Genomic DNA, 27,549 nt, shown 5'->3' on the forward strand with positions numbered 1-27,549 from the left:
CACTGATTCTACGAACTAGACACAGAATATGTTCGTGGAAAGACAAAATTTGAACTAACTGCACGTATTGTAATACGGTAGGTGTTATATATAGGCAAAATGTTTTACGATATCATTTTATTGATTTTTTCCAGATCTATATAACTAATAGTCGTGACCATATCATAATGGCAGCAGTCCTTTTGCGCCAATTACTGTTTTTCAGGGGTATCATTTGCGCCAAATTTTATTTTCCAAACTATCAATTGCGCCAATATTCGGAACTTATTTGCGCCAATTTACCTGTACACATGTCTATCATAAAAATAAATCATTAATATTTATTCTTATTTTTTGGCTTAAAAAGTATCATATGTTCGGAAATATTTCACCATGAAGATGAGCATCTGGAGATAAATGACTTAAAACGCATTACGACAGTCAATGTACAGAGAGAGAAGAAAACTTATTGCTTAAGTGAATATTTAATCACAGATATGCCAAAAAGAGAAGGAAATAGAAGCTTTTGCTGATTATGTTTTAGCCACATATGTTAATGACACAGTGCTTTGTTCCCATCATCTGTATGGGATGAAAATCTATCTACCACAATACGTACCAGTCATGGAGCAGAAGCCTTCCACAGGAATTATTATGAACTGTTTTATGCATTTCATTCTTCAGTGTTTTGTCTTTTTTGACAATAAAGTGACGATACAAGCTACTACATACATTACATTGGGAAGTACCCATGCAACAGCAGTAAGAAGAAAGTATGTTTCAGAAAAAGAAACATTTGCAGTGTAAACTGCCGGTTCCAAGTCCCAATAAAGGAGGAGGGAAGTAATTTTTCTTCTAATTGGCGCAATCGTATGTTTTATTTTTGACGCAAATGATACCATGTAATTTTAAAACAGGTGGCGCAAACGTAGCATTGGAGAAAAAAGTTGTGGCGCAAAAGGACGCATTTTTGGCGCAAACGGATCTCTCCCATCATAATATTATGATCTGTGATTTCTAGGACAAAGCTAGCTAGAAATAATCTATTGCATGACATGAATAGACTGAGAATGAATAGAATTCCAAGTCTTTTTTTTAATCCTAAACTAACGCTTATATATATGTATGTGTGTGTGAATACAGAAATGGGTTAGATGGAAATGCTAAAGAAAGTATTTATTTAAACTGATATATCACAAAATGTCATTTCAACTTTTGATAAATAAATACAAAAACGTGAACTATACATACTTTTGACTGGTTAAAAATAACTGTAACATTACACTAAAGTTAAAACAATAGTGTTTAATAAAAACGGAGATATGTTCTCTTTGTTTGACGACGTCCATTGTTTCTACGTACTGTTGTATGAGAACCAGATTTTTGATTGATATATATATATATATATGTTACTATACAAATCGGAATTAGATACAAAGAAGTGATTTTTATTTTATAAAAAAAACTAATATACTGTTCCAGATTAGAGGGCGGATTTGGTGCCAGTAAACATGTTATACAACGCCACATTCTGTACAGGCCAGTCCCACGTTAAGAGCCTATAATTATGTAATACCACAAACATGAGGTGTCAAAAAAAATTTGTACACCAGATTCGGATTTCCAACAATAAATGTCTCTTCAGTGATGTTAGGGATCGAAACGGTATTTGATGGCATAAATATAGTGACGCATTTACTAAAATGAGTGCAGATAATCGACATAATAAGAGTTAGTGGATTAAGTATCTGATTATACAGACATATGAGTCTTCAATAGCTAAAAAAAAAATCATTTATTAAAATTCAAGCAGATTTTTTATTACTTTTCCATGGATGTGAAGTAAGCAGCCGGTTCGTTATTCAATATTTGATATTCAATATCCATCGATATTCAAATTTTGTTGAAAATCATAACAAAATGTTATATATTTTTATAACATTAAAGCATAATTTTAATAGTTGAAAGGAATGAAAAGATACATTTGTACGTAGGAAATCGTTTTATGACCCCTTCAAGTTATCTTAAACTCTCGTTGTCCTCAAATATAAACCCGTATCAATCATGCTTATGTAAGTTGCATATTTATCTTTACGTGATATAGATTTTTATCAATAAAACGACATCCAAACTGCAATTTTATATCTTATATTTCTTAAAACAAAAACAAAAACCGACCACTGAAGAAAAACAAATTTGAATATATAAATAGAAATATATGGAAAGCACTAAAAAAATAACATACCTGAGACCGCTTAAATGAGGATGAGACCCCCTGTTCTTTCAATGTCCATAAATTCTGCAAATTCTTACTCTGTATATATAAGGTTGTATCAAAAAGATTTCCCAGAATAATGTCATCTTCGATATCTACGGAGGGCTTAGATTGTCACTTTTCAACAAAAAAATATAAACATTTCAGGACAAAGGGCACAGTGCAATGGTGAGAGCCCCCTGATCTCTCAATCTGCCTAACATTTAGCAGACATTTAGTTAATAGGTAGATACAAACGTGGCTTAAAGGAATTTGGTACACTTCATGTCTTCTATGTTTACGGAGGGCCCAAAGCGCCAGTTGGATATTCAAAATATATAGCGAAAACCTGCCTAAGACCGCTTAAATGAGGGTAAGACCCCCTGTCTTTTCAATGTCCATAAAATTATACGAATTCATAGACTCAGTATAAATAAAGATTGTGTCAAAAGGATTTCAAAATTAATGTCATCTCCGATATCTACGGAGGGCTAAGATTGTCACTTTTTAGCTAAAAATTGTAAAAATTTAAGAACAATCTGTACATGTATACAGAGTCTATGAATTCGTAGAATTTTATGGACATTGAAAAAAACAGGAGGGTCTCACCCTCATTTAAGCGGTCTTAGGTAGGTTTTCGCTATATATTTTGAATATCCAACTGGCGCTTTGGGCCCTCCGTTAACATAGGACACAGGAAGTGTACCCAAATTACTTTTAGTCACGTCTGTATCTATGTATTAACTAAAAGTCTGCATAATATTAGAAAGATTGGGAGATAAGGGCTCTCATCATTGTCCTGTGCCCTTTTGTCCTAAAATTTTGACAATTTTAAACTGAAAAGTGTTAATCTAAGCCCTCCATAGTTATCGAAGATGATATTATTCCGTGAAATCCTTCTAATACAATCTTTATATATACAGAGTCTTTTATTTACCTGAATTTTAGGGACATTGAAAGACCAGGGGATCTCATCCTCATTTAAGCGGTCTCAAGTAAGTTTTCATTACATATTTTGAATATCCAACTGGCGCTTTGGGCCCTCCGTTAACATAGGACACAATAAGTGTACCCAAATTCCTTTTAGTCACGTCTGTATCTACCTATTAACTAAAAGTCTGCATAATATTAGAAAGATTGGGAGATCAAGGGGCTCTCATCATTGCCCTGTGTTCTTTGTCCTTAAGTTTTGACAATTTTTAGCTGGAAAGTGTCAATCTAAGCCTCCATAGTTATCGAAGATGACATTATTCCGGGATACCTTCTTATACAATCTTTATATATACAGAGTATATGAGCTTGTCCAGTTTTATGAACATTGAAAGACCAGGGAGGTCTCACCCTCATTTAACCGGTCTCAGTTAGGTTTTTACTACATGTATATATTTCTTTTTCGGGCTTTCCATAAATATTTCTATAAGTTTTATGTTTCTAGAGTTATATCGGTTTTTCTTTTTGTTTTAAGAAATATCATATATAAAAGTACATCTTTGAAGTCGCTTTAATGATAAAAATTTATATTACATACAGACAAATACATGTATTTAACTTAGGAAAGGGTTTATATTCGAGGACAACGATAATTTACGTCAGCTTAAGAGGTCATTAAACGATTTCCTACGTATCTTATCAGTCCTCGTTAACGAGTTCTGTGCCATAGGGCCAATTTATTGGCCTCGGTAATATCTGAAAAATGCCACAAGGCCAATATTTTGGCCCTTAATTGGTAAAAATATCTATCATAATTTTTGAACAAATACGACGTTATGTCTTTCAAAAATGTTAAAAATACGTTGGTTTAATAATTACAGTTAAATTTAAATAATTTAACGGTTTTATTTCGTATACTGTAAACAGTAGTTTGACGTTGACGTTTATTACGTCACTTTCACAACAACAACAGGTACCCGCGCTGAAACAAACAAAACGTTAGAACTTAGAGTCACATCTTGACAATTGTAGACTAGTCATATGAAACTTCAAATTTAAAAGAAAAGTTGATAACAGACTTAAATACTATAGGTTTTATTGTAAAACAAGTGTAAGAAAAATTAATCCTTAATACTATCATAATCTTCGTACGTGTACTGCTATCAAATAATTATCTATATGTTATAAAATCATGAAAAGAAAAGTAGGGATTATCGGGCAAAAATTGAAAAATGAAGAGTAACGAATTACTACTTGTTAGGACTGCGCACATTGCAAGTGCAAGGGAGAATCCGTGACGAACGAATGTAAACAAACGTATACTTCAATGTAAATAAAAAAAGATTTTGAAGGAACAAATTAAATACACCAAATCATTTAGCAATATGTTAAAAGGAAAAAAGTTTGATAGAAAATGTTTTAAAAAACTATGGCTCTATCAATTCATTTATTTTTCATATGCTCCACGTGCTATGTGTTGATTGTTTATCAATGCCATAAACCAGTAAACTTCGGCAACACACCGAAAGTAACTTGCAATCAACAAGCAATGAATGAAATATTATTTGTCGACAATACGCTATGTAATAAATGTAAAAAACGTTCATACTTGAATTATTTCTTTATATACATGTAGCATTCATTAGTTCAATAATTTTAATAACCTGTTATTGCAATACACTCGTTTCATGTAAAATTCAATATCAAGTCTAAAAAATACACTGATACGATTTATAGCATTATTTTTTTTTTCAATTGGAATGTTTATTGCATACTTAAAAAATGTCTGACCAGCAAGTAATTCTATTAGAATTTTCTGTGCATTTGCAAAATTGACATTTTCCCCAAATACCATTAACATTGTGAAATAGGAAAACTACAGAAAAATGCACGAATATGAAAGTCGACTAAGAATTTATGACGTCAAATGGAGAGTTGCGTAATACTGCAAATATGGCAAATATGGCAACTTTTTGGTTCCGTTTTTTTTCCGCCGGAAGAAATTCAAAGTGCTGAAGACCCCGAATTTACTGTCGAAAGTGGTGTAAAGAATATGCCTGCAATAGCATATTTTATGCTCATGTTTACAACTTATCTTATGAAGAAGATAGTTCTTGAAACAAACAAGTAAAAATATTCGCTCTTTTTGCAGTTCTGTTTTCATGAAACTGATACAATGTTATTGATAGAGTGTATCTATTTTGTCATACTAAAAACATGGAGGTAATTGAGTTGGCTCATGGCTTTGATTATCCTATATCTATCTGTAGATATCAGTAAAAATTGAACAGAAACAGTTTAATAAAGCTTCCGTCTGCATGTGAATTTCCTAAAATCTTATCTAATGATTCTTTCACATCAACTTCACCAATTCCAACCAAAAAAATAATAAAGAAATATAAGCTCAATTTCCCGATGATTAAAAAAACTAATGTAGTCAATGTATAACTTTTAGAAGAAAAGGAGTGAAAAGTCTAGAGGAACTATCATAGTAAATATAACCAAAGGCATTATTGAAAAATGTTTCAGTATGTCAATATGATAAGTTAATGAAGTGGGGTTTACTTTTTTTTTGGGGGGGGGGGAGTCGGGTGAGGGTGAGGGTGAGGGTGTGCGTATCATGAATGTTAACTGTAAGTGTATGACAATGATCGTGTGTTACTACTCTTTGTTTGCGACTGAACGGATTGGATTAGTGAGAAACTCCTTTACATTTTAAAACATTAAGTATGAATTATTTATAGATACCCACGAATCCCGCTCCAAGTAGAATAAAACAACACAAAAACACCAAACACATATTTACCAAAAAATCATCAAAATCTTGGCAAAATGTTTTTAATTTCATGAACATAACATTAACGGACCGGAATGTTAACAGACAATTGCAAATTATGATGCGGTTAGCAGAATTATTACCTCTGAATATCTAACTTCGGATATTTTTTTCTCGAACTTATCGATTAACTCGACTTTTGATTGATTTCTCATATTGAATTATCTACAACACGGTATTACAAAACGTAAAGTTTCAGGCAGAAACGATACCACTTATGACCCATCGGTAAAGTTTAAGCCGATTCTTGATTCGTTTGACATGCGATCTAAATATCTGTATACACATGAAAGAAACCTAACGATTGATTGACCAGTCTTTGGTTGGAACACGTGCACGCTCAGTAATGACACAATATATACCATCAAAAAGCCTCAAATTTGGCATTAAATTTTGGATGCTGGTTGAATATATTTCCGGTTATCTCATTCATAGTACTGTTTACAGAGGCCGTAACTTTGATCATGTGCCTGATGGGGAACTTCAAAGAAGTTAAAAGTCTTCTGATTGCTAGTTGTTTATTTAATCAAAGATACCAAGTGCTTTGCGATAGTTTTTTTTCTAGTCTATCACTAGCATTAAAACTGCTTGTAAGAAGGACATTTATAACTGGAACTTTGAGAAGTAACATGCTCCAAAGAATTAAAAAAAACAACATGAATAACGTCCGGATGACTCTGTATTTATGAGAAGACGAAAAACATTGCTTTCAATGTACATACAGACAAAACGAACAGAAACAAGTTTGCTTAGTGTCCAAATTTGCAAACCAGGAGTTTCACCACATGGCAAACCAACCGCTATAGAAAGTTTTAGCAAAACTATGGAAGAATTCGATCGGAATGATATGTTCACAGCCTTCTACAAAGATGAAAGGATGTGGAAGAAATTTATTGTTAACCTAGTAATCTTTTTCTAAGATTTATGATAAATGTGTACATGTTTTATAAAAAAAAATCAATTAACACTCGTCCACTATGACGCCTCCAGTTTGTTCATGAGCTAGTTAAATGTGTTATTAGTTGTCGAGAAACTGCCCCCCTAAAAAATGCAATTAACTTTATCAAATAACCCTTTTTTAAAATTTAATGTAAGATTTCCCGCGGAAGGTCGGTGGTTCTAAAAATTAGGCACTCTGACTTTCCTCCAACCAAAAAAAAATAAATTGCAAGACGAAGAATGAGGGCCCTCATGGGGTTTTTGATTATGTGATTACTTGGCCGTTTTTTTTTAATGATTATTTGATTATTAAGCCAAATATTTCATGATTATTTGATTACCTAGGACTGTATTTTTAGTTTTTGATTATTTGATTACTAAAGATAAGCAAATATTTAATGATTATGTGATTATATTGGCAAAAAAATGGTGATTATGTGATTACTAGGACCCCCCATGAGGGGCCTCAAGAATGAATAGAACGAAACTATGCAATGTCTTATAATCAGGGAACGAAATTCTAATTTACGGCGAATTCAAAGCATTATATTAATTTTACATCTATATAAGTGCGTTTTATCAGCTGTTGCATAATGTAATTATATCACGAATGAAAATGAAGACCACAGTTAAAAAAAAAGTACAAAACAAGAAATTAAAAATAAACTAAAGAAGACAAGATAGTTCATAGTTCATAATTATCCCATTCTAGTAGAATTTTACATGTCTTTGAATTTCAACCGGATTCTTCATAAATTTAATACGTGTATATGTTCTTTTTTCTTGTGGTTTTTATTAGCTTACAATCATGTAAAAAACCACGTAAGCATTGATATATAAACCAACTAATACAAAACAAAACGAGATTTGGTAAACACGTAAAAGATGAATAAAAGGAGATGTGGTAAATACGTCAATGATAAATAAAAGGAGAATGGTAAATACGTCAGTGATGAATAGAAGGAGATGTGGTAAATACGTCAAAGATGAATAAAAGGAGATGTGGTAAATACGTCAATGATAAATAAAAGGAGATGTGGTAAATACGTCAGTGATGAATAGAAGGAGATGTGGTAAATACGCCAATGATGAATAAAAGGAGATGTGGTAAATACTTCAATGATGAATAAAAGCAGATGTGGTAAACACGTCAAAGATGAATAAAAGGAGATGTGGTAAATGCGTTAATGATGAGTAAAAGGGGATGTGGTAAACACGTCAAAGATGACATAAAGGAGATGTGGTAAATACGTAAATGATGAATAGAAGGAGATGTGGTAAATGCGTCAATGAATAAAAGGAGATGTAGTAAATACGTCAATGAATAAAAGGGGATGTGGTAAATAAGTCAATGATGAATAAAAGGAGATCTGGTAAATACGTCAATGATAAATAAAAGGAGATGTGGTATATACGTCAATGATGAATAGAAGGAGATGTGCTAAATAAGTCAATGATAAATAAAATGAGATGTGGTAAATATGTCAATGATGAATAAAAGTAGATGTGGTAAATACGTCCATGAAAGGACAATCAAATGGTTAGACACCTTGCCCATTATTCTGTCATATTTTTTTTTGAAACTATCGTCTTTTCTAACTTGCATTGTTTTGTTAGTTTAATGTTGTTTTTTGCAATATTTTCTTTTTTCTTTTTATGCTCCAATATTCAACTAATTTCTATATTACTAATGATTATTGCTCCTCCCTCTAAAGATACGCAACCATCCACAATCGCCACAGCGTGCAATGAATAAATAGTATGTGTCCTATGCATTGAAAAAGAGTAGCAATAGCTGACGAAAGCAGTAGGAACGTCAACGTTGGAAATCGGAAACTATCGATGACGTCGTAATATTGTTACGTTTGTAACGTCTTGGCAATTTTGAATTTTGGTCTTGGCATTGAAAGGGTTTTAACTATGAAAAATCATGTTTAAACATGTTTTAAGTTGTCAAGTTTGTTTGTTTTTTTATTCAACTAAATTTTGAATATCTAACTCATTGCTAGCAGCTGTGGTTGGATATTGAATATCAAATATCGAATAACGAAATAGCTGCATGATAACTTCACATACATGACTTTTCCTTCGATTTGAGACCAAAATGATATCGATGCATATATACAAGGTAAAAGTCCGAGCCAGCTTTTCCCCGCCATTTTAAAAATATCAATTAAATCGAAAATGCTTCATAACCTTAATTTTTAGGTTATTTTGTTCTTTAACTAATGCACTTCTGACTTATAGTGTCAATTTCAAACTTTTTAGTACATCATTGAGGTCGTCTTCGATTACACCTTTTACATTTTAAGATTTTAAGTTTTAAGTGTGTCAGCATTCTTTTTTTTTACTGAGCTCTTAACAGAAAATTCTGAGAGTGGTAAGTGGTACCTCTATCTCTCTATCTCTCTCTCTCTTAGTCATATTCTTGCATGTGCGTTCAAGAGAACAACATTGGACACCCAAAAGGATCTTCAGAAACTGAACAAATCAATTTGATTTCCAGGACGACAGTACTAGGATAGTCAGCGATTGCAGAATCGCAAAAGTCCCGAGTAATAGCATTTTGTTCTGCTGAATAGCTGTCAGCATTCATTTGTAACCAGTAATCTAAAAAGGTTGTTAAAGAGGGCAAACAAGTATTTAAAATGAGGAGATGTGATATGAATGCCAATGAAACCGTATGATCGGCTATGAAACAATTCATTTGAGAAAACCAATACTAACCTAGAACTGTGGAGTTACAGCTCTTTATAAGAAGAAACTATAAAAACTAGAGGCTCTAAAGAGCCTGTGTCGCTCACCTTGGTCTATGTGCATATTAAACAAAGGACACAAATGGATTCATGACAAAATTGTATTTTGGTGATGGTGATGTGTTTGAAGTTCTTACTTTACTGAACGATTTTGCTTCTTACAATTATATCTATAATGAACTTTGCCCATTAGTAACAGAGAACTATATTTGGTAAAAATTTACATATATTTACCAAATTAATGAAAATTGTTAAAAATTTACTATAAAGGGCAATAACTCCTTAAGGGGTCAATTGACCATTTAGGTCATGTTGACTTATTTGTAGATCTTACTTTGCTGAACATTATTGCTGTTTACAGTTTATCGCTATCTATAATAGTATTCAAGATAACCAAAAACGGCAAAATTTCTTTAAAAATTACCAATTGGAGGGCAGCAACCCAACAACCAGTTGTCCAATTCATCTGAAAAATTCAGGGCAGATAGATATTGACTTGATTAACAATTTAACTTCTTGTCAGATTTGCTCTAGATGCTTTGAATTTATAGTTATAAGCCAAAAACTGCATTTTACCCCTATGTTCTATTTTTAGCCGTGGCGGCCATCTTGGTTGAATGGCCAGGTCATCGGACACATTTTTCAAACTAGATACCCCAAAGATGATTGTGGTCTAGTAGTTTCAGTGGAGATTTTGTAAAAGATTACTTAGATTTATGAAAAATGGTTAAAGATTGACTATAAAGGGCAATAACTCCTAAAGGGGTCAACTGACCATTTTGGTCATGTTGACTTATTTGTAGATCTTACTTTGCTGAACATTATTGCTGTTTACAATTTATCTCTATCTATAATAATATTCAAGATAATAACCAAAAACAGCAACATTTCCTCAAAATTACCAATTCAAGGGCAGCAACCCAACAACCGATTGACCGATTCATCTGAAAATTTCAGGGCGGATAGATCTTGACCTGATAAACATTTTTACCCCCATGTCAGATTTCCTCAAAATGCTTTGGTTTTTGAGTTATAAGCCAAAAACTGCATTTTACCCCTATGTTCTATTTTTAGCGGTGGCGGCCATCTTGGTTGGTTGACCAGGTCACGCCACACATTTTTTAAACTAGATACCCCAAAGATGATTGTGGCCAAGTTTGGATTAATTTGGCCCAGTAGTTTCAGAGGAGAAGATTTTTGTAAAAGATTAATTTAATTTATGAAAAATGGTTAAAATTGACTATAAAGGGCAATAACTCCTAAAGGGGTCAACTGACCATTTTGGTCATGTTGACTTATTTGTAGATCTTACTTTGCTGAACATTATTGCTGTTTACAGTTTATCTCTATCTATAATAATATTCAAGATAATAACCAAAAACAGCAAAATTTCCTCAAAATTACCAATTCAGGGGCAGCAACCCAACAACCGATTGACTGATTCATCTGAAAATTTCAGGGCAGATAGATCTTGACCTGATAAACATTTTTATCCCGTCAGATTTCCTCAAAATGCTTTGGTTTTTGAGTTATAAGCCAAAAACTGCATTTTATCCCTTTGTTCTATTTTTAGCCGTGGCGGCCATCTTGGTTGGTTGACCAGGTCACGCCACACATTTTTTAAACTAGATACCCCAAAGATGATTGTGGCCAAGTTTGGATTAATTTGGCCCAGTAGTTTCAGAGGAGAAGATTTTTGTAAAAGATTACTTTAATTAACGAAAAATGGTTAAAAATTGACTATAAAGGGCAATAACTCCTAAACGGGTCAACTGACCATTTTGGTCATGTTGACTTATTTGTAGATCTTACTTTGCTGAACATTATTGCTGTTTACAGTTTATCTCTATCTATAATAATATTCAAGATAATAACCAAAAACAGCAAAATTTCCTCAAAATTACCAATTGAGGGGCAGCAACCCAACAACCGATTGACCGATTCATCTGAAAATTTCAGGGCAGATAGATCTTGACCTGATAAACATTTTTACCCCATGTCAGATTTGCTCTAAATGCTTTGGTTTTTGAGTTATAAGCCAAAAACTGCATTTTACCCCTATGTTCTATTTTTAGCCGTGGCGGCCATCTTGGTTGGTTGACCGGGTCACGCCACACATTTTTTAAACTAGATACCCCAATGATGATTGTGGCCAAGTTTGGTTTGATTTGGCCCAGTAGTTTCAGAGGAGAAGATTTTTGTAAAAGTTAACGACGACGGACGACGACGACGACGACGGACGACGGACGACGGACGACGACGGACGACGGACGCCAAGTGATGAGAAAAGCTCACTTGGCCCTTCGGGCCAGGTGAGCTAAAAATCAGTTGAAAAGGACTCTACTCATCGATACAAAGCAGACAAGCATCTAACAAAAGCACAAACCGGTTGTTGCAGGATATTTATACATTCCTAACAATTAAACAGCTATTTCAAAGCAAAAAACAACTACTAGTAAAGTTAAAACAAATTATGTATTTCAGATAAGGACACATCCAACATTCAATGGATTTAGTATAAGGACGACACGACCTTAACTGTCGGAGAATACAATACCTTCCGCAATTCCAATATATAGGTATCGACAGATTGTAGTACCGCGAAAGTGCATACGTGTATAACAATAATATGTAGTATGGTTTTAATTTACTCATGACAAAATCAATACTTTTATACCAATAGAAACAATATTTAAAAGCTGTATGTACACATATTCAGCATTATTTTGACAGATTTCCAAAGTTTCAAGCGACTTCGAACTTAATATGAACGAAGTTAATATGATGTCGCCTTCGCAATTGAGATTTTCCTGTTTTTCTTTTTTTCGAAGGTTGATGAATTGGTATGTAGTGACGTTTGTTATGTCTCATGTTTCACATTCATTTATTTTCCGGAAAGAAACCGAACTGTATTTTTAGCTCACCTGGCCCGAAGGGCCAAGTGAGCTTTTCCCATCACTTTGCGTCCGTCGTCGTCGTCCGTCGTCCGTCGTCGTCGTCCGTCGTCCGTCGTCGTTAACTTTTACAAAAAATCTTCTCCTCTGAAACTGCTGGGCCAAATTAAACCAAACTTGGCCACAATCATCATTGGGGTATCTAGTTTAAAAAATGTGTGGCGTGACCCCGCCTACCAACCAAGATGGTCGCCATGGCTAAAAATAGAACATAGGGGTAAAATGCAGTTTTTGGCTTATAACTCAAAAACCAAAGCATTTTGAGCAAATCTGACATGGGGTAAAATTGTTTATCAGGTCAAGATCTATCTGCCCTGAAATTTTCAGATGAATCAGACAATCCGTTGTTGGGTTGACCGGGTCACGCCACACATTTTTTAAACTAGATACCCCAATGATGATTGTGGCCAAGTTTGGTTTGATTTGGCCCAGTAGTTTCAGAGGAGAAGATTTTTGTAAAAGTTAACGACGACGGACGACGACGACGACGACGGACGACGGACGACGGACGACGACGGACGACGGACGCCAAGTGATGAGAAAAGCTCACTTGGCCCTTCGGGCCAGGTGAGCTAAAAATCAGTTGAAAAGGACTCTACTCATCGATACAAAGCAGACAAGCATCTAACAAAAGCACAAACCGGTTGTTGCAGGATATTTATACATTTCTAACAATTAAACAGCTATTTCAAAGCAAAAAACAACTACTAGTAAAGTTAAAACAAATTATGTATTTCAGATAAGGACACATCCAACATTCAATGGATTTAGTATAAGGACGACACGACCTTAACTGTCGGAGAATACAATACCTTCCGCAATTCCAATATATAGGTATCGACAGATTGTAGTACCGCGAAAGTGCATACGTGTATAACAATAATATGTAGTATGGTTTTAATTTACTCATGACAAAATCAATACTTTTATACCAATAGAAACAATATTTAAAAGCTGTATGTACACATATTCAGCATTATTTTGACAGATTTCCAAAGTTTCAAGCGACTTCGAACTTAATATGAACGAAGTTAATATGATGTCGCCTTCGCAATTGAGATTTTCCTGTTTTTCTTTTTTTCGAAGGTTGATGAATTGGTATGTAGTGACGTTTGTTATGTCTCATGTTTCACATTCATTTATTTTCCGGAAAGAAACCGAACTGTATTTTTAGCTCACCTGGCCCGAAGGGCCAAGTGAGCTTTTCCCATCACTTTGCGTCCGTCGTCGTCGTCCGTCGTCCGTCGTCGTCGTCCGTCGTCCGTCGTCGTTAACTTTTACAAAAAATCTTCTCCTCTGAAACTGCTGGGCCAAATTAAACCAAACTTGGCCACAATCATCATTGGGGTATCTAGTTTAAAAAATGTGTGGCGTGACCCCGCCTACCAACCAAGATGGTCGCCATGGCTAAAAATAGAACATAGGGGTAAAATGCAGTTTTTGGCTTATAACTCAAAAACCAAAGCATTTTGAGCAAATCTGACATGGGGTAAAATTGTTTATCAGGTCAAGATCTATCTGCCCTGAAATTTTCAGATGAATCAGACAATCCGTTGTTGGGTTGCTGCCCCTGAATATGTAATATTAAGGAAATTTTGCTGTTTTTGGTTATTATCTTGAATATTATTATAGATAAAGATAAACTGTAAACAGCAATAATGTTCAGCAAAGTAAGAATTACAAATAAGTCAACATGACCGAAATATTGCTGTTTTTGGTTATTATCTTGAATATTATTATAGATAGAGATAAACTGTAAACAGCAATAATGTACAGCAAAGTAAGACCTAAAAAGAAGTCAACATGACCAAAATGGTCAATTGACCCCTAAGGAGTTATTGCCCTTTATATAGTCTTTTTATTTTAACAATTTTCACAAAATTTGTAAAATTTTACTAACATTTTCCACTGTAACTACTGGGTCAAGTTCATTATTGATACAGATAATTGTAAGCAGCAAGAATGTTCAGTAAAGTAAGATCTACAAACACATCACCATCACCAAACCACAATTTTGTCTTGAATCCATCTGTGTCCTTTGTTTAGTATTCACATAGACCAAGGTGAGCGACACAGGCTCTTTAGAGCCTCTAGTTTGTATTACAATTTCCATAAACTTCTGTCAGGTCACATTAATTTTCTCTTGGACAATCCTTCTGAAACCACGATGTAAATCACTTATACTTACTTTTTTAGCTCACCTGGCCCGAAGGGCCAAGTTAGCTTTTCTCATCACTTGGTGTCCGTCGTCGTCCGTCGTCCGTCGTCGTTTACTTTTACAAAAATCTTCTTCTCTGAAACTACTGGGCCAAATTTAACCAAACTTGGCCACAATCATCATTGGGGTATCTAGTTTAAAAAATGTGTCCGGTGACCCGGCCAACCAACCAAGATGGCCGCCATGGCTAAAAATAGAACATAGGGGTAAAATGCAGTTTTTGGCTTATAACTCAAAAACCAAAGCATTTAGAGCAAATCTGACAGAAAAAAAAATGTTTGTCAGGTCAAAATTTATCTGTCGTGAAATTTTCAGATGAATCAGACAACCCGTTGTTAGGTTGCTGCCCTTGAATATGTAATTTTAAGAAAATTTTGCTGTTTTTGGTTATCTTGAATATTATTATAGATAGAGATAAACTGTAAACAGCAATAATGTTCAGCAAAGTAAGATTTACAAGTAAGTCAACATGACCAAAATGGTCAGTTGACCTCTCTAGGAATTATTGCCCTTAATAGTCAATTTTCAACCATTTTTCGTAAATCTTAGTAATCTTTTAGAAAAATCTTCTCCTCTGAAACTACTGGGCCAAATTAAACCAAACTTGGCCACAATCATCACTTTAGGGTATTTTGTTTTAAAAATGTGTCTGGTAACTCGGCCAACCAACCAAAGATGGCCGCCATGGCTAAAAATAGAACATAGGGGTAAAATGCAGTTTTTGGATTATAACTCAAAAACAAAAGTATTTAGAGCAAATCTGATATGAAGTGAAATTGTTGATCAGGTCAAAATTTATCTGACATGAAGTGAAAGTGAGTTTGCTGCCCCTTAATTGGTAATTTTAAGGAAATATTGCTGTTTTTTGTTATTATCTTGAATATTATTATAGATAGAGATAAACTAAACAGCAGTAATGTACAGCAAAGTAAGACTTAAAAATAAGTCAACGTGACAAATATGGTCAATTGACCCCTTTAGGAGTTATTGCCCTTTATAGTCAATTTTTAAGTTTTCATACAATTTGTAGATTTTCACTAACAATTTCTACTGAAACTACTGGTCCAAGTTCATTATAGATTGAGATAGTTGTAAGCAGCAAGAATGTTAAGTAAAGTTAGATCTACAACTACATCACCATCACCAAAACACAATTTTGTCATGAATCCATCTGTTTCCTTTGTTTAATATTCACATATACCTAATATTAACATAGACCAAGGTGAGCGACACAGGCTCTTTAGAGCCTCTAGTTTATGTATATATAGTGTAAACACATTAATTTTGATAGAATGTAATTGTTTTTATGAGTTTATGACGATGCGAACAATTATTACCACATGCGAATTTGAATCACTGTTGGCAAAGCGTGAATCTATAAAATGTTTTCAGTTGGAACATGGTCAGAAACGTCACTGTGTGTAAACTTAACTGTAGATAAAGTGCTTTTTTGCGAATAAGTTCATACTTTAGACATATGAAGTTTGTATACTGAATTCTTATTTTGAATTATATGTTTCCATTAGAGGTATATAATCTTTTCTATTAGTTGATATTATTTTTGTCTAGGCAGTCACAGCGTTCATAGAATATCATCACGTGGTTTGGTTTTCACATTCACGAAGAGTCGATGGCAGAAGCATCTTATGTCCATGCTGATGGCATTATCAGTGGTATGCCAATTGACGAAACGAATTTTTTACGAATTATCTATCTTCTGTTAAAAGTAGCACCTCGAGCCGTGCAAGTTAAGTTTGACAAGGAGTTTAATCCAGATGTGCTCGACAAGGAATTACAAAAAGCTAAATGGACAGTGATAGAACAATTAAAGAAAAGGAGATTCATTACTCAAGCTCAGTGGATTTTGCTGTTTCCAGATAGAGGTAAAACTTCTTACATCCACTTCATTTGAACTTTGATGGATAGTTGTTTCATTGGCAATAATACCACTTCTCCTTATTTTCATGAAAACATGAAACATGAAAATATTAATATAGCATGTCATTTAACAAATATATTCCCGGTAATGTACTTTCTATCATCAGTTTGTTTAATTGAATTTTCAATATCAGATCTAGGACAATAACAATCAACGCCAAGGAGTAAACAAAGACTCGTAAAACCGAAAGACATTTACATCAACAGTTAAAAATAATAAATAAGAAACAACACGAACTCCACTAAAACCCGGGAATGAAATCAGGTGCTCCGGAAGGGTAAGCATTTCCTGCACCGTAAACGGCAGCCGGCGTGTTATTTCTTTGTTGAGTCCGGTAATGATGGAAGGTTATTATGACTGGAGAAGAATATCAGATATGATTTCTGACACACTTTTGTCATATGCATAATGACCAATCAGCTCATGAAGGCGACCGTAAAATTTCTTTGAGTGATGACCTTAATTTGATTGATTCATAGCCCTGTCTTTGCAACTTTTGAGAAATCGGTATTCCTCGTTCAACAAAATCAACGTTCTTTGACCTCTAGAGTAACAACTCAATTGAAAAATATATACTGAATATGCTGGTGCCGCTGGGATGTTGCTACACAGAAATGGAAAGTTGATTATAGGAAAATTAAAATCATCGCGTTTGTCATAAATTTTGATATTTAACCTTCCATCAGTAGTCATTTCGAGAAAAAAGGTCTAAATATGAAGCAGACTTATCTGTGTCGGTAGTATCGTTAATTTCATGTTCACTTGGATATATTAAATGTTAGTGGTCACTGAATTTATTATTATTAAGAGACAGTACATCATCAATATACCGAAAGGTGAAATTAATAGACTGGGCTTATTTCTTTTCTCTTTTCTGTACAAGCCCTTGGATAAATTCTGCTTCATAGGAATACAAAAACAAGTCTGCAAGTAGAGGATCGCAATTGGTACCCATTGGTATTACAATAGTCTGTTGGAAGACTGAACCTTCAAATTCAACAAATATGTTATCAATTATAAAGTCCAGCATGTCAGTGATATCCTGGTCGGTGTATTTTTTTGCTCGACTCTGTATTATTTTTAACAAAGTAAGCTGAATTCCTGCCCAAAACTAGATATTTAAAACTCCTAGTGCCCTTTTTGTTAAAGAAACATAAGCTGACGAGCTCTTTCAGTCGAGCTTTAAGTTTAGTATGTGGAATAGTGGTGTAAAGAGTTGAAAAATCCAAGGTTTTAATGTTGGTACAATGTTTTAGTGATTAAGATTGTAAATTCCAGGGGGGGATCCAGGATTTTTAAAAAGGAGTGCGAAGTTTTAAAAATTTTGCCGAGCGTAGCTAGGCGAAAAAAATTTTAGGACTTTATTTTAGCCAAAAAACATAAAATAAGTGTAAAATGCACTGTTTAAACGGTTACTGACGTGGGGCATGTATTTTTTATAGTGCAAAGTGTAAGGGTAGGACATTTTTGATGCTTTATTCTCCCTATTAACTGTCTATCATAAAATTATCGTATGGATTCAAAGCTATGTACTGATATATTTGATGTGAGACTTGTCAGTGAAAAATAGACCGGGAATATTCTCGTATGTTGTATGTTAAGTGAGCATAACCTATAAACAAGATATACGCCGGGCTATTCAAAGAAATCTACAATACGAACGACACGAGTTAACACAGACGAACACACAATTTTTACAAATGTTTGGTTGTTATGTTTCACCAAACAAAATTAAGGGAAGTGAGGGTTTTAAATCAACAAAAGGCTACGAATGAGTCTGAATTGACAACGAATTTATGAACGACGGTCGATAAATGGAGACATAAAGACCACACCCAGCAAGCAGGTTGCAGTCTGGTCTTGAGGGAAAAAAACATATATTAGTTCGGCGAAACAGCAGAACTGCAGACCTCCGCCCCCCCCCCCCCCCCCCCCCCCGTTTTTTATTTATCATGTTCATTTAATACTAAATGATTCTGTTGGAAATTTTCGTTTCTTATAGCAAAAAAGTGGATAGGAGTATTGTTTTCAATCGAAATACGGCCAGAACTTTTGTTCAAGGCTAAAATCAGAGTCAGATTTTGTACCCTCAAATCAAATGGTTCATACTTAGAGTTAATATATCTAGAGCTTATACTGAGTGGTGATCATTATTTAGCTACATGTATGTTATTTTACCACGTGAAAACTTCGACTCATCCGAAATTTCGAGTCAACCGAGTAAGATACAACGAGAGTTAATTAACTTATGTTCTTTAGAATAGGATGGGGTGTTTGGGGTTAAACACGCTCAATCCTGGGTCGCTTTGAAGGTGTCATGATTGTCAGTCTCAGCGTAAGCAATGTGTTACTATATTTTGAATTTCAAAATGACTGAGTGACGTTTTTTTCGACGCACTCGTCAACTCCACCAGTGACCATAGAGAATCACATGACTTTTACATGATAAGTAAATACCAGCGAAAAATATCTTAATTAGTAAAGAATTGTCGCATAAAAATTAAAGACACGGGAAATGGCAAAGTTCACGAAGTCTAGTCTGATTAAAATCATTATACCATAACAAAAAAGTCCGGGCAAAGAAGGGGGCGTACGCCCTCTTCGCCCCCCTCTGGATCCGCCACTGAATTCACCAATAACTCTTTTGATTTTTTCAGTTTTCAGATATAAATAAAGTCAGCTTAACAAATGACAAACTGTGTAGAAAATCACACGTTAAAAACAACAGCCTGATATAAGACAAAACAAAAATCGCAATTCAGACAGGAACCAATGTTGGGAATAAAATTGAAAACAATCGATTGACCAACTTCCACTACACATTTTTCAACACCAACGTTGCTGTTAACTGTGAAATATTATCCATTTGTTTAAAAAAAATCCGCACGTTTTAAATGATGCTTTCGAAAAAAACACAATTTTAAACACTATATTTTAAGACAATTCTGCGTCGTGTGTGTTCAAAACATATATAGCATTCATAATAAGATGATGATGGACGTGTTTAACGACCTTGACTTACTTTTCAGCCCTCGCACGGTCGGTAAATATTAATATTAGGAATTAGATGAACAGTCACGAACAGAACTAGTATACTTGCGAAATAGCAGTATATTAATCTGGTCTCATGTAAATTCACTCCAAAAAAATATCGATCTACACTCGTACAAAAGTGGAAGGATTCACTGGAGAGAGAGAAAAAAACACGGCTATACCTACCGTGGAAGGGAGCTTCGAGATAGTTGTTAACTTTTAAATTGAAGACAACTTTTAACAAAAAACGGTCTATTGTGGTAGGTGCAAATTTTATCGGCGGAATTTATGCTTATGGACCAAAAAATTCCACGTGTGTTTGCAAAATATTTGTTTTACTAAAAACCTTTGTCAGACGACAGACTTTGAAAATGGATCGTTCAATACCTAACTTGTGTGTATTATTTAGGATAATACGTCTTCAGCTTATGAAAAGATTTTAGTCTGCCATTTTATGAAATATTTGATAAGGTATAATATTGTTATGCTTTTTTGAACTTTCGAAAATTCCCCCTGATCAGACACAAAGGTTCATTAAATTATTCCTGGGACTAGTATACTAACAGTATTATTAGTATAATAGTCCCAGATTATGCAAGATACATTTTGCTTTTAAAATACAACTGGTAAACAAGGAACTGGAATAAATTTATCGATTTTCAAGTGCTAAATTGACAGCGCGTCATCGCTACAATAGCTTTCAATCATGGTATATGATATGCTGATTTTATTTCCATTTTTACAACAATTAAAATTAATGTGGCGTAATTTTGACGAAGTAAAAATCCTGACTGATGCTGCACCCTTGTGTAATAATAACTGACTGGTAAGAATGTGTTAGTGGGGTTTACAAAATTAATATTAATCGGCAAAATGTGAAGAATTAAGGATTAGAATAAAGAATTAAGAAAATAGGGGGGAAATATATTAGGAAAATGGGATGCGAAATTATAAAGAATAGAAAATAACATGCAATTCTTTTTTAAAGCATAGAGATATACGACATAAATGTTTTAAAAAATACTGAAGCGAAGGGCCCAATCCACACCTTCATGGTATAGCAAAGAATGCTGAAAGTGTCATTTCAGTTGTAACTTACATTTACGTCATTTGAACGTCATAGTGGATAGTTGTACGGGTATCATAGACAATCATACTAAATTTCCTTATTGATATATGAAACAGTGATGGCGTGATCCATTTGGTTCAACCGACGATGGCATCTTGACAAAACAAATCTATCAGGTGCTGATATTTTTTTCCTAAACAAATCCGAAATTGGTGGGAAAAAGAAATATAACAATTTAAATTACAATTTACATAGTGATAAATAGATGTCATAATTTACGAAATCATTTCAAAATGTAAAATATAAATTAATACTATTATATTATGAATCAATATAATGAATTTAAGGATCATCTAAACGAATTGAAAAATATGACCGTGTTTAAACCGAAAAATCAACTCTGAATACAGACACATAGGAAAGTTTTAAGCCCTGACTGGACCTAGATGTATACAATTTCTATGTAGTTTTTGTTTTAGAAAATTAAAAGTTATCTTGAATTTGCTGTGCATTTTTTTCACCGTCTGCAGAAGATAGCAAAATAAACTATTTGATACGGTTCACTCAGTTAAACAGTTTATAAATCGGCTATTGTTTTGAGATGTGTCGTATTAGGGAAGCTTCTTGAATCTCTTTCCCAACTTCGACTTTTTAGGCACTTTCTGCAGGAATGACAAAAGATGAATAGCAATATCTAGTTATTATAAGTTTTAAAAGTATTCTGAAACTTAAAATGCATTTTAATTGAATTATCTAGGTTCAGCCATGCTCTAAAACTTTTCCACGTGCACAGGTTTTTCAAGAGTGCAATTTGTGGTGTGCATACAGCCATATTTACGAAAAGGTTATGGTGGACATTAACTAACTCCGTGGATTACGTTTCCGGTTGTATGTGTATTGTAAAATTGCAATGTACACTGAGGTGTGAGATATCAGCAAAAAGGGGATAGTGGTGATTATGCCGATAAGTTTGGCTTTACACTTGGGTTTTACATAGTAGTCCTCCTAGATCAAACTGCATAAATTGATTTAATGAGTTCCCATACCAATAATCAGTATAACTCGATCAATCTGACATGGGCGACGTGGGAGTGTATAGATAAATTATGATTTTACGGAGGGGACAAAAGCAATTAGGATCAGTAAGTGTATATTATACTAATATTTTACAGGGAAAGCAAATTCAAGTACCTTTGATATTTCATTAATGGTATGTCTGATAAGAAATCTAACACATATAACAGTTGGGGAGAAGTTGCCTTTACAGACGGACACAAGTGATGGCGCAGATCTTTCCAGGATGAAATATTACAGAAATAAGTTAGTTCATAGTGAAAAAGTTGCGTTTTCAGATAAACCTTTCCAGGAATATTGGACAGATATATCAGAGGTTAGTTTTTTATATCAATATCCATATCGATGCTTAAAAGAAACGAGTTATAAATAGCGACTTAATTGTTTACTTACTTAACCAAAATGAACGGTGCCACGTATGGAACAGCTTACAAATGAATTTATTCCCTTTTGGTGGTATTCGTGTTGTTCATTCTTTAGTTCTGTAATATGATTACCAATGAGACAAATCTCCACAAGAAACCAAATGACATCGAAATTATCAACTTCATGTCACAGCATGGCATTCAACAATAAGCAAAACCAAGGACAAGTAGTCAGCTATAAAAGGCCCCGTAATGACAAATGTTACAACAATTAGAATTAGAAAATTAGAAAACTAACGGCCTGATTTATATACAAAATAATAAAGGCAAAACAAATATATAACACATAAACAAACGACAACTACTGAATTACAGGCTCCTGACTTAGTAAATGCGCATACAGAATGTGGTGGGATTAAACTAGTTTGAAGGCGCCAGCCCTCTTTTGACCTTGGACAGTAGTGAAATGGCACAACAATGCAAAATAACAAACGAAAAAGCAAATATATGAGAAACAGCAACAAGACATCCCTTCACTTACAAGTTTCTGACTTAGGACAGACACATTTAGAATGATTATGTGTATGGTGGGGTAAACAATTTTGAAGGCGCCAATCCTCTACTAACCGAGGACAGTGGTGTAACTATACAACATAAGCACAAACTATGCAAATCTTTTGCTTTTGTTAAAACTAGTGCATCATATACTCTAATCCTGTCCATAAAGTTATAGTATAGTATTAGGTTTCTATTTTGCTTTTTTCCCATTCATATTGTGCATAAAAAAAATGCCCTTTATGGGTTCTTGGTTAGATTAATAAAATTCTTAGCTTATCTTATCTTATCTTATACTGTTATATAATAGTTTTACATAACATGGAAGCAAAATTAACTCTCTTCATTTTTCTATAGTAAAATAATTATGTTTGTTCTGCCTGCTTTACTGGATTGACAGTTAGAGGTGAATATGAGACTTAAGTTTAGGCCACATAAACCGTTCCTCCCGTTCTACAAACCCTATGTTACGTCTTCACATTGTTGGATTTCTAGCAATCTGACCTGACAAGATTGCCAGGATTCGTGAACGCGACCTTCAAGCATTATTATAATGTCTTGCTATTTTGAATGGAATATTATACTTATACAGAGTTGTTGTCTTGTTGACCTGTTACTAGCTAGATAAACTAGATCTCCATGTTATGAAATACATAATATTTTTCATTTTTATAAAGTTTAAGGGTTTCTTTGGATGATAATTATGATTGTTAGCTAGTAATTGTTTAGACAAAATATTATTTAAGGCGATCATAAGACTTGGTGGAACTAAATTCAAGCTGATTTGTCGTGAAGTAGAGGCAAGACAACTTGGCGATGATGACAAGAAACTGCTGACAGAGATCAGATATATTTCAAGGTCGTATGATCCTATACCAAAGGGAATGAGAGGTAAGCAGTATTGTCGAGCCTGCGACTTCTGTTACAGAAAGCTCGACATAGGGACAGTGATCCGGCGGCGTTAGTTAACTTCCTAAAAGCTTTATATTTTTTTATATTTTAGAAGGAGGAATAACTGGATGCTTCAAACTCGTATATAGATGCGATATATTACGAACTTTCCGTCTTTCATATGTCCATTGCCCTTGACCTCATGTCCATGGTTCAGTGACTATTTGAAAAAAGTCTAAGATTTTTTATAATGTTAATTTCTTTCTTATTATGTATAAAACGACAACTATATTTAGTATGTGCGTACCTTGCAAGGTACTCATGTCCGTAAGCCAGTTTTTTTTGGACCTCAAACTCATTTTATGGATCTGTGAACCAGGTAAAGGTTACGTAGTCAAGTCCTTAGATCAGATACTTTAAGCAATAGGTCTACTATATTTGATGTGTGTAATGATTGTAAAGTATACATGTTCAGGTGTCACCTGACCTTGACCTCATTTTTATGGTTCAGTGGTCAAAAATAAGTTTTTCAGTTTAAATCTTTTTCTCAAATACAGTATGCAATAGGTTACCTATATTTGTTGTAAGGAAAGCTTGTAAGATGTATATGTCTGTCTGGCAGGTATCATCTGACGTTCATTGTTTATGGTCAATGTTATGTTTTTTCATGGTAAAGTGTGTTTCTGAGATACTATAAGCAATAAATCAACTATATTTAATACAAAGATAGATGTTAAGGTGAACATGACTTGTCTGTCTGGCATACTTCATCTGACCTTGTATTCTCCATTGACAAACTTCAGACTATACTGTAAATCCATAAAAACAATTCGAACGTACTGATAAATAAAGGTTATTGTCATTAGTTTAGAAAAGCGCTTCGGACGCATGAATTTAACGTATTCCATTTTTACAGTGCCGGCTCGATACCTCTGCCGATGGACAACCAGTCCCCGAGGATATCATCAGTTCAGTAGTCAGTACTTCGGTACTGGCATTATTTATATCTATTTTGATATGAACGTCACTAATAGTCTTATGAAGACGCAACGCGCGTCTGGCATATCAAATTTATAACTGATTATAACAAAACTTTATAAAATTGTCTGTAAATAAATAATGAAAGTTGTCCTTATGTGGAGTTAATTAATTGTTCTATTATTTTTTAAAGGTTTATCAAGAAAAACGTTTCAAACGAATGAAATTGATAATGTGTTGTTTTCTTTCTTTTTTGTAGTTATTAATGATCAAAAGGTAGGAGAATGGGAAATGGAAAATGTGATTGAAACTCGGGCAATCAAACAGATGTGCAAATTGGTTGAAACAGAACATGTGGTAGTGGCTGTTGGGCCATCTGGTTGTGGAAAATCTACTGCAATTCGTCGAGTTGCAGTAAAATTACTACGCAAATGTAAATTTAGTATTGTTCCTGTATACAGCGCTCAACAAATTGTAGAACTGTATAATCCTGACCGTCAACAAGTATTTGTTATAGATGATTTGTGTGGTAAAGCTACCATAGATACAAATAAGGTCAATAAGTGGTATGATTTGTCAAATGACATCACTCAAATTTTGAATAACTCTCCGGGAAGAATTTTAGCTTCTTGTAGGACTCACATATTTCAGGACCGACTATTTAAACCTATAACACTTTTACGAAAAGCTACGTGTGACTTTTTGTCAGGTGAATATTGTCTGACAATTAAAGAAAGAGAAAGTATTGCGAATATATATTTAAAACAAGAAGAAACAAGTCACCTGTTAAAGTGTCCAGAACGCTTAAATTTTGAGTTTTTCCCACTGTTGTGTTGTCTATACTCTCAAAATAGAACTGGACAAATAATTGATTTTTTTACAAATCCAACTCAAGTCATAAGAGACGAATTAAATTTACTTTGGGAAGCCGCTGATCAGAAGACATTTGGTACATTAATACTGTTTATAGTATATGATAATTTTTTGCCGATAGCACTTTTAAATAAGACATCTGGTATAAAATCAATTCTTGAAGAGATATCAGATGGCTTACATTTGAAATCAGTTTTTACAATCAAGGCTGTCATGTCTGAATTAGCAAATTTACAAAATTCTTATGTAAAAAAACATGAAAAGGGGTATAGTATTATTCATGACAAAGTATTCGACATTTTGGTTTGCTTTTTCGGAGAACATGATTTTGAACTTACTATTGATATTGCTCATACAGACGTCATCCGTGATAGATTTGTTATGACGTCATTATCAGAAAAAGACAGTAATAGTACTCATGAGAATGTTTTAGTCATACCAGTAGAAAAAGAAGAAACATATTTTGATCGATTGTTTAGAGATGTTAATGAAGGCTTTCTTGAAAACATTTTTTTGAACAAAAATTTGTCATGTGCTACTTACCGCCAGAAATTAATTCAACACTTCAAAGGCACGTCAGATTTTTGTGCATTGCTTCGTCAGATGTCATGTGAGAAGACATACATCTTAGTTTTATCTATGCTCCATAAAGGTTTTTGTGATATTGTCCCCTTATTGATTACAGAGCATGTTAATTTGAACATAAATCACAAAATCAGTGAAACCCCACTTTTTTTGGCTGTAAATGAAGGATATACTGATATTGTTGATTTATTCTTAAAAAACAATGCCGATCCTAACATTTCTTCTTGGTATACTTCTAGACCAATGCACAGATCGCTACTTGGCGTACATAATTCTGTCGCAAATGTTGGCCATACTTTCGAAAAGTTGTCTTTACCCAATAATCAAAGAGTCTACTGTAAATCTGATAGAGAGGACGTTCAGTTTTCGTTCAAGAAACACGACACAAACAAGGGCTACAGGAAAACCCCTTTGTATATAGCTGCTTTGAAAGGTTTTACTAGTATTGCTGAAATGCTTTTAAAACATCAAGCTGATCCTAATCTAGAAAATGGTTGTGACAATGTGACACCCCTATATATAGCTACTGTTAAGGGTTATACTGAAATTGTGTCTTTGTTGTTGAAATTCAAAGCTAAACCAAACTTTTGCGATAAATTTAACAGGACGCCTTTGTATATTGCCGCCGAAGAAGGTCACTATGACATTGTCAAGGTGCTGTTAGAAAATAACGGTGATCCAAACACAAGCAGTAACTGGTTTGATAGCAGTCGGGACAAAAAAGCACCTATACAAATAGCCTCAGAGAAAGGTAACGAGAACATTGTGACTCTACTTTTAAAATACAAAGCTGATCCCAATATTAGAGACAAGTTTAACAAAACAGCTTTGTACTTAGCTTCAGCAGAACATCATACTGCTATTGTAAACATTTTGCTGCAACATGGTGCTAAACCTAATATCGTGTGTTTCGTGGACAATAATTCACCGATTGCAATCGCTTCAGAGAGAGGTTATGATGATATTGTGAAGTTGTTAAAAGAAAGTGTTGGGCATCATTCTTTTCCTTGAATCCCCGACAGAAGTCTGAATGAAAAATGTAAATAATAATTTAATTGGTACAATTTTTACATTCAGCTTTGTATATATACTCTTTGTATTGTATACAATCATGTTTCTGAATTTATCAGCTTTTCTGTAATATTTGCATCTGAACAATAATTATCTGTGAAAAAAGTTTTTATTAAATATTTAAATTGTTTTTTATCTATGTTATTTTGTTTATTTTTAAAAGAATCACAATTTCTTTGAGATGAATTTTTGCTAACAAATTCATGAGTAATATTGACCAAACGAGAGAAAATATTAAATATGAACAGAA

General features: G+C 33.9%; 1 long non-coding RNA gene across 1 annotated transcript; it reads left to right on the top strand.

Moving 5' to 3' along the window:
- LOC143069407 (uncharacterized) lies at positions 1–27,549 on the top strand. The gene is made up of 5 exons (XR_012976387.1): positions 1–77; positions 16,436–16,749; positions 22,080–22,297; positions 23,648–23,792; positions 25,030–27,549. It is a non-coding gene; the product is annotated as an uncharacterized LOC143069407 (long non-coding RNA).

Source organism: Mytilus galloprovincialis, chromosome 3, assembly GCF_965363235.1.
Source record: "Mytilus galloprovincialis chromosome 3, xbMytGall1.hap1.1, whole genome shotgun sequence".
NCBI lineage: Eukaryota > Metazoa > Mollusca > Bivalvia > Mytilida > Mytilidae > Mytilus > Mytilus galloprovincialis.